The sequence below is a fragment of the Enhydra lutris genome, unplaced genomic scaffold, assembly GCF_002288905.1.
Source record: "Enhydra lutris kenyoni isolate GAN:26980312 unplaced genomic scaffold, ASM228890v2 scaffoldscaffold30, whole genome shotgun sequence".
In the NCBI taxonomy this organism is placed as follows: Eukaryota; Metazoa; Chordata; class Mammalia; order Carnivora; family Mustelidae; genus Enhydra; species Enhydra lutris.
The window spans coordinates 2533379-2542827 of record NW_019154114.1 but is presented as its reverse complement, the minus strand read 5'-3'; positions in this window follow the sequence as shown (position 1 = coordinate 2542827).

The following is a 9449-nucleotide window of genomic DNA, read 5'->3' as shown; positions in this document are numbered from 1 at the left end:
CCAGCAAAGCCACCAATCTGGAGACAGGACTTAGGGATCAGTGTGTATACTGGTGTCCTTGATACAACCAGCTTGAAGGTCTGCACCTTTTCTATACCCGCACCACTTTCAGTGTAATAGCTCCTTTTATCTTCTTCCCCACCATTGGTTGTTTCATTTTCTGAATTCTCCTGGATTAGAAGTATTTTATGTCCTGAATTCTGGTTAAAAACAAGGGAAAAGACGACCAGTGCATTAAAATGAACTGGAGCAGAAATAAACTGGGAAAGAATTCATTTTTGAAAATTGTAGTTTCATGTCACTTACTTTTATTTAATAATTTAGTTTGGCAAAGCCATGGCATGTTCCACTGTCATGCAGCTTGGATCTGGGAGGTGGAAAAATTTTGCAAAGCCAATAAGTGACCGCTGCTATCTTCCTAGCCTGCCCCTTGAAATGACCCTAAGGCCGGGGCTGCTATCCTCAAGTGGGAGAGGATAATTCAAGGAGGCATAACCTCCCTTTATTAATTAAAATACATATGTGCTTTATGTATCTTCTACCTTGCCCCAAAACAGATTAAGGAAGTTTAAATGCAATGCAGTATGTAAAGGAGACATACATTTGGCAGTAGTCGAAGACACTGAAACAGAGACAAGGGCACGTCCATGCAATGAAGCCAAATATGAATCCACACGAGGCTCCCAGGACCTCCTCGGCCTCCCCAGCACCCTCAGCCTGTGTGGTCCTCTCCTGATGCTGACTTCATCATGCCATCTCTACCTCTCCCTGGTTACACACCACACTCATTTCCCTGCCTAACATCTGTGTTGCTGTAATATTCCTACAGCTTCTGTTGTATCCGACTCTTCTGGAGGGCTTATTAAAACCCAAATTGCTGGGCTCTTCCCCCTGAGTTTCTCATTCAGTAGGTCCATGGTAGGGCCTAAGAATTGGCCTTTCCCATAAATTTCCAGGTGTTGCTGATGCTGCTGGTCTGAGGACCACACATTGAGGCCCACTGCTCATATGGTCTTCAAAGCATGCATTCTTCAGATGAAGAGAAACTATTTCTCCTGTGTATAAGGCCCTGGAGTCTTGGCTTCTACCTTCTTCTTTAGGTTTGTTTAGCATCACCGTCTCTTAACTCTGTAAGCTCCTACCATAGTGCCCTTCACCCAGTATCTTAACTGAACCATACTCCCTTTGGGGACAAGCTCTCTGAACATGCAGTTCTTTTTCACCATCAGTCTCATTGCACAACCCCTTCCTACTGCCATCTTCAACACCCTAACTGTCCTGTTAACTTATGTGTCATTTCCACAGGAAATCCCTTAGTTTATATCAGATTTTCTTCTTTAATGCTCCTACAGAACCCTATTCCTTTCATGTACAACACTTACTTTGAATGATAATTATACATTCATGAGTATGATATGTGGATTAATGTCTTTCTCCTCCTCTCGACTCCAAGCACCATGAGAATGGGAGCCCTGTTTGTTTTTTTGTGTGCATTCAATTATCTTTAGATGCTAGCACACCACTTGGGATTAAGGCAATCCATTTATTTTTAATGGAGTAAGATTTCATACACTTGCTAAAATTGACCTCACATTTAGCTCTAACTTTTCAGCCACAATGTGAAAAAAATATCCAACAACACATGAATTATGCAATTCACAGTCTTCCTCCACATTACCCTGGAGTTTGCAAGGAAATCAAATGTTCCGAATGATCACAGCCATCTCTGATTCTCAAACTAGGCTGGGAATTATGTGCAACCCAAACATTCTGGTCAGCTAAAAGTAACAAAACATGCATTGGCATCATCCCAACTACAACCCCGTTCATCGGGGTCTTGGCTCCTGCCTTATACTCATTTCCCAGAGTGGGCCAGGGGAAGACTTCCAGAACATGCCACGGTGGTGACAGCTGGACAGAATGTGATCCTCTGCAGGTACACTGCTGATGGTGGATGGTCCGGCTTAATCTAGAGTTGATTTAAGAGTCCTCAGAGGAGTAGATGGACTCTATATAGTCCAGGCCATACTCCAGGAACATTGTTTGTCTTGCCAAGCCTTTGAAAAATATTGGACATCACCAGCGTGTTTAAGATTTTACTCCCTGGAAAGTCAGTGGAGGTTATTTCGATCGTGTTCCATTAAAGAGTAGAATCCTCTGTGTAATAAGCCAGCCCAGATGAGGAGCCTGAACTTCGGATAGGCCGTCCAGGTTGAGATAGTCAGGGTCACATGTATGATCATTTTACTTCTCATCTTCTGGCCTACCTGATCTGTAAGCCTAAAACTTGCAGGCTCTAAATTTGTTGCAGTAAACTACAAGGGAGGCACAAAAATTCATATAGTGGGAAGAATGTGGGCCGAACCTCGATCATGGTAACTTGGGTTCAAATCCTGCCTGTGCATGATGGCTGGCTTGATTAAATGACATAAGCCATTTCTTTCTTTTTTTTTTATATAAATTTTTTAATTTTTTTATTAACATATAATGTATTATTAGCCCCAGGGGTACAGGTCTGTGAATCGCCAGGTTTACACACTTCACAGCACTCACCATAGCACATACCTTCCCCAATGTCCATAACCCCACTACCCTCACCCGACCCCTCTCCCCACCCCTCCGCCCCCAGCAGCCCTCAGTTTGTTACATAAGCCATTTCTAAAACCTGGTTTCCTCACCTGGAAACATTACGTGTCCTTTTTTTTTTTTTTTTTTTAAGATTTTATTTATTTATTTGACAGACAGAGATCACAAGTAGGCAGAGAGGCAGTCAGAGAGAGAGAGGAGGAAGCAGGCTCCCTGCTGAGCAGACAGCCCGATGTGGGGCTCCATCCCAGGACCCCGGGATCCTGACCCGAGCCGAAGGCAGAGGCTCTAACCCACTGAGCCACCCAGGTGCCCCATTACGTGTCCTTTCGAAAGATGAAGAATAAAGAAGATAATGTATGTAAAGTGCCCAGCTTAGGAAGTATAAAGAAGCTATTTTTGTTGTTTTCCATGACAACATGGATAATAGCTTAATCAGCTATTATTTTAATAAACCCAAAGCTTGACATACCACCACAAAGTGATGTCACAAGAATTTTTCATTTGTGAAGCAAAACAGATTTGAGGCTAAGCCTGGCTACCAGCCTTTGTTCTCATTCCCTCTAAAGCCTTGAGAAAAGACCCAATGGATGCTTTTTAAAATACTAAAATAGAAAAAGTCATGATTCCCCAGGGCCTAGTGGATGACGAGGACAAAAAGGATCAGGCTGCCTACTGCTCACAGACCAGAGACAGCAGAGCAGGCACTAGGGGGCTCACCTCAGGGACTTTTGTTTGCAGCGGAGCCCGACAACTGAGGGTGCTCACGGACACCTTGTAATTCAGGTATTAACCTGGCGTGTTCAGCTGCCAGATCCTCTCCCCAGTGGTTTCTGCAAAGAGTTTTAAGTTTGTCAGCTCATTTTTCACTTGCAGCATCTAACTCTGGAGATGGCAAATGGTCTTGGGCTGCCCCCAACTCTGAGTAGCGCACACAACATTTTTTAACAGACTCTTCCATTTTTCATATTGCTTGGAGCACCACAGTGAAGCGACACTCACTGGGCATCAGGAGACATGGTTTTGAGTTGACTCTGCCCCCAAAAGAACATTTAAGGAGAGGGAACGGCATGTGCAAAGCTGTAGAGGCAACCAAAGGGACCTGGGGTATGTAGAAAGCGTTCAGAAACTCAGTGTGGCTGGAGCCTTTGCAGTTCTAAGGGTGGTGATGGAGACTAAGGTCAGGCAGAGATGCTGGGAACAGACACTACAGAGTCCTTCTTGTTCTAGGGTTCTTCTTCTCATAAGCCACAAGAAATTGGAATGTGTAGGATAGACATAGAGATGTTGGCACAATCAGATCATGTTTATGAAATGTCACTTTCACTCTGGCAAGCTCTGCGAGGGTGTAGAAAAGATAATGTAGACAGACGTAAACAAAACAACAGTTAGGATGTTTCGAAGTAGTTGTTGAAGTAACCCAGATTTTAAAATTTAATGTACATATATATTTTTCCTTATGTAAACATCTTAACCACCCCCTAGCCATACACAAGCGTGCATGTGTGCACCAGCACGAGTATACACGCGAGTGTGCACACTGTTTAAACAGAGAAATCAGTGAGGATATGAAACAGTCATTAAACTGAGGATGTGATCTGAATGAGATACCAACTGGATGTGGGGAGAAATGGGGGGAAAGATCAGGTTTTTCCTTTGCTGACTTAGTATGACTGGGTGGGTAAGGAAATTATCATGAGGGAAGCTTTAAACAAATGCCTTTCCCTCAAGGGTCTTGGTTTTTTCCGTTTGTAAGATGAGCAGATTGGAAGACAGCACTTCATTGGGGTAGAGGGAGAAAGTGTGACGTCTGCTGCAACCACAGTGTCACTGAAGAGGGCCTGGTCAGCAAAAGCAGCAGCTGCATTTTGGAAGGAAGTTGGTGATTTGAATCTACGGCATGAAGTTCTATATGCAAATGTTTTTAAAACCAGGGTTAATGTTTCAGGGCACGTTGCATCCTTGAATCCTAGGGTAAGAATTGTGCTTGATGAAATAATTCTATAACCTGGGAGAGAGAAACCTGGCTTCTCTGTGAGCCCAGGCATTTTGAAGGAAAATTCAACCACTTCTTCCAAAATTCAACCAATTGGTTGAAAATTCAACCAATTCTTCCAAAATGGTGAGTTCTCTGCTGCAAGGATCCATGAGCTCTTCTATGGCCTTAGATAGTTTACATAAATTGCCTCAGCCTTTATTTCCTTGACTCTAAATGGGGCTACTAAGACTGACTTCGTCACACTTTAGTGAGGACAGGATGAGAGAAAGTTAGTAAAATGAGCACCACACCATTTGATACATACAAGAAGTCACTTGAAGTTATTCTTTCCATCCTTCTGTTCAGAGGATACAGCCTCATGTCATGGAATTTCTGAGGATTAAGAGTCAAATAGCCCTGTAGTCTATGGGGACCACAGTTCACACTCTTATGAACCTCAGTAATTAAGTTTCTCAGCCTCAGTTTTCTCATCCATAAAATGGAGCTAGGAGTAGTTACTTTACATGGTTGATGTAGCACAGGCAATAATCTGTTTTTATTTACCTTTGTTTAATGTATGATCACAATAAATTGTATCAGCTGTTACTGAATGAGCTTCAACAGGAAGTTGGGCATGCTTATGGAGGCTTGCTAAGATAATAACCAAGCCAGGAGAGAAAGAACTGGGACACTCCCTTTAACTGAGTTAATTGGTAATGAGTATGTGGGGGACATACAGTTCAAATCTCTAAAATCACTAGGAAAGAAGCAATGTCTAAATACTCTTCTTTTTTGCACAATTTATTATATAACAAGATTATAACAATTAAATTAACAGCAAACAATATATCTGAGACACTACGGCACTGATGAGACACTACAGCAAATATAGTTCTAGATTTTGAGAGAAATAGAAAAAGAAGAAATAAGAATACATAACCTGCTTCCCAGGAAACAAAACCCACAAGGAGGTAAGAGTTCGATCAAATTTTAAAGTAATAGTAGGCACATTTGTAGCAATGCACAGAACTCACTTCTTAGCTTTCTTTCTTTTCCTTAGGTGACCAACGCTTGCCTTTGCAAGAATTCCTCAGTTAGGAATACACCCAACAATTCTGACTAAAGAGCTTAAAGCACAGAGTTAACAGAAGATTGTGCTCTCCAAGAAAAGCTCACTCAGAATCACAAAAAGACCCTGAACATCTACAAAACATGGGCCTCCAGTGAGGGAAGCAGAATGCATTTTCTATTTCTAAACAAACTTTAATATTTTTCATCTGGAGTTATTTCTATAATGTCAGCAGAAAAAAATCTTTGCATGTGGTTGTGTATTTATGAGTGAGTTTTATCTCTAAACAGATTTGTAACTAAAAACAGAAATATCTTTTTATGGGAGACAGCTGGTGGGGAGATTAAAGATACACATGGAGAGAGAGGGGGCTCAAATTAACAAACATTCCTAGACATAGAATGTCTGCGAGTATTAGGAATCTTTTAACTTATGACCTTAAAAAAAAAAAAAAAATCTAATACCCACCAGTTTCCCAGGATAGATTTCAGCTTATTTGGCATTTAAAGAAAAAAAAAAAAATCTTGGTACGCCTAATACAGAGCTGTAACTCTACAAAATCTCAAGGAATCATAGATAACCTATAAATACTATGTGAACATAAAATTCCTAAATATGCAGTTCCATTTATGGGATTCAGGGGGAAAAAAAAAATTAACCAGTCAAATCAGGTCAATTCTGGGCTTACTTTCTCCCTCTCGGAATACAAAAAAGATGTGCTTCTGAAATTTTGGATTTGATCTCCACATTTCAAGCATCTGCCACATGTTTCTGCTGGAAGTGTACCGGCATTGCAATAAAACTGTCCTTGGGTTTATTTCCCAAAGGGCAGTGGCAAACATGAATTTTCAAATCTTTTAATTGAAGCTGGGTGAAACCCTTTGAATTTTGCAAACCATTCCCCCAAATTGGATTTACAATTATCAATGATCAAAACAAATCCAATTATTTTCATCCTAGTCTAGGAATAACTTTTCAAATAAATGGCCAGGACTCAGGCTGGCTTTATGGGAGGCTCTTGTCACTGTCCCAGGGACACTGGTGGTAGAAGGTTTGAGAGCAATCCCTTCCATGGGGTGAGTTCCATGGCCCAACTCATGTGCTTTAAGCTGACTTAATGTTTGCAATTGTCTGAACAAGACCAAGGCATAGAGTTGGCTGCCCTCAATGATTTTAAAAAAGTAAAACTGATGTTGCAATCATCATGGTTGGCTGATACAGGAAAAATTATGCACAACCCGTTTCCCACCCTTCTCCCAGTCTAGCTGGGTGTTTCTCAAAATTCTATTATTAAAACTGAAGTACATGTTTAACTTGTTTGAAAAATAAATCTATGCCTCTCTCATACATGGAAAACCACTATTGACTGCTACCAGTGGAAGGTCATATAAAAAATAAATACATTAAAAGTAAAACAGTGTTAAAAACTGTTGCTTCCTGAAGAAGCCCAGCCTGCTGCCTACTCTTTTGTAGTGGTTGTTTAAAGGGAGGATAGCAACTCTTTTTTTTTTTTTTTTTTTTAAAGTAGGCGCCAAGCCCAGTGTGGAGCTTGAACTCATGACCCTGATATTCAGACCTGAGCTGAGATCAAGAGTCAGATGCTTAACTGATTGAGCACCCATGGTGTCCCAAGAGGACAGCAACTTTTAATAAATGTTAAGAACAAATTACCAGTGGGGGGCCTGGGTGGCTCAGTGAGGTGAGCATTTGACTTCCACTCAGGTCATGATCTCAGTATCCTGGGATCAAGCCCCGTGTTGGGCTCTGCGCTCAGCAAGGAGTCTGCTCGTTCCTCTCCCTCTGCGCCTTCACCCACTCGAGGTCTCTCTCTCTCTCTCTCAAATAAATAAAAAAAAATCTCTTAGAAAATTATAAAATAAAATAGAAAATAAAATAATAGAAAATAAAAATAGAAAATAAATAAATAAATAAATAGAAAATAAATTAAAAAATATAAAATAAAATAGAAAAAATAAAGCTGTTGAATGGGCTGATGGATTACTGCAAAAGTTATACTTTTACACCTTGTAATATTTACTGGCATGTGGTAATACTCCATGAACAATCAACTTTTCTTTCCTTCCTTCCTTCTTTCCTTCCTTCCTTCCTCCCTTCCCTTCCCTCTCCCTCCCTCCTTCCTTTCCTTTTCTCTTTCCTTTTCTTTTCCTTCTTTCTTTCTTTCTTTCTTTCTTTCTTTCTTTCTTTCTTTCTTTCTTTCAGAAGGCTCCATGCCCAGAATGGAGCCCAATATTGGGCTCAAACTCATAGTCATGAGATCAAGAGCTGAGCCAAGATCAAGAGTGGGACACTTAACTGACAGAGCCACCCAGGTGCCCCGAACAATCATCTTCAATACAATCAGTGGCTTATATTCTGTGTCTTGGGAAATCACTAGGGGACAGCTGCTACTACTATATAGAACTCATTCACTTGATAAAGTACAACTCTTCAAGATCTTAGTAGTCATTAGCCCCTGGGAGTAGATAAAATTGAGATTCTTGATTTCTTGTAGCCCATCAACCCTGCCTGCTTCACCTTCTTAATTCTATTGCTGAAGCCTTCCTTTGCTCTTATATAGCTCCACACTTTGATATACTTTACATTGCTTCCGTAACCTAGAAAACTCTCCTCAAGGCAGCCCTTCCTCCCACAAACATGACTTCATGGGCTTAGAAAACCTCCACTCACCCACCAGAAACTTTAGAAGACAAACTGATGATAGATATATATGCTACATTTAAAGGACTTCATTAATCAGGAATAATTTCTTTTTTTAAAGATTTTATTTATTTATTAATTTGAGAGAGACATAGAGAGTGAGTGTGGGAAGAGGCAGACAGAGAATTCCCAAACAGACTTCACGCTGAGTGTGAAGCCTGATGCGGGGCTCAATCCCAGGACCCTGAGATCATGACCTGAGCCAAAACCAAGAGCTTAACCGATGGGAGCCACCCAGGTGCCCCTAATCAGAAATATTTTCTTGAAGAAATGAAAATGTGAGTGATTATTAGCATTGTTTGAAAAACCAAAAATGGAAGTAATGGCAATATCCATAAACCTAAGACTAGCTAAATAACCACGCTCCTGCCATAGAATATAATATTTTGAAGTGGTTAAATAGAAGGGAGCTATCTATACACGTGCATGGGAAGATAGCCACCTAGTTTATATAATTTGCTGAGTACCTCCTTGCTTTTTACCTGGATTGATCAATTCACTCACTGAATCGTCACAAAATCACTAAGGAACAGCAGTATTACCCCATATGATAGATGAGGAACTTAGCATATAAGAAGGTGAAATCATTTGCCCAACGTCACCCTGTTAGTGAAGAGGCATGATTTAATCCTAGGAATTTTAATGCCCTACATAGTTCTTCTAAATTTTAGGCTGTATTGTAGGTCTTGAAGAATGTACATCAAATTGTTAACTTCATTTCCTTGGAAGGCAGTAGCATATTCATACGGACATCTCTGCATTCCCAACAGAGCACGGGGAGTTTTTTTGCATTGCCTAATTGGCTGATGTCACTAGGCCCTACTTAGAGGGTGGAGACATGAAAGGGGACATTCCTATTGATGTTCTGGGTCCAAATACCAGGCTCATAGTGTAACTCTGCGAGCCCCAACGTCTGGGACAAAGACCTTCTGAAAGGAACTGCTACGGCAGAACTAGATTCTCACAATCACACACTTACGGATCTCACTTGGGCTCACTAGCTCCCAGTCACGATTCCCCACCACTTCCTCTCATCTTGGCAGTGCCTGTACCTCGCTGTTTTGTTTTTACCTCTTTTAAGATGTGGGGTTCTCCTTT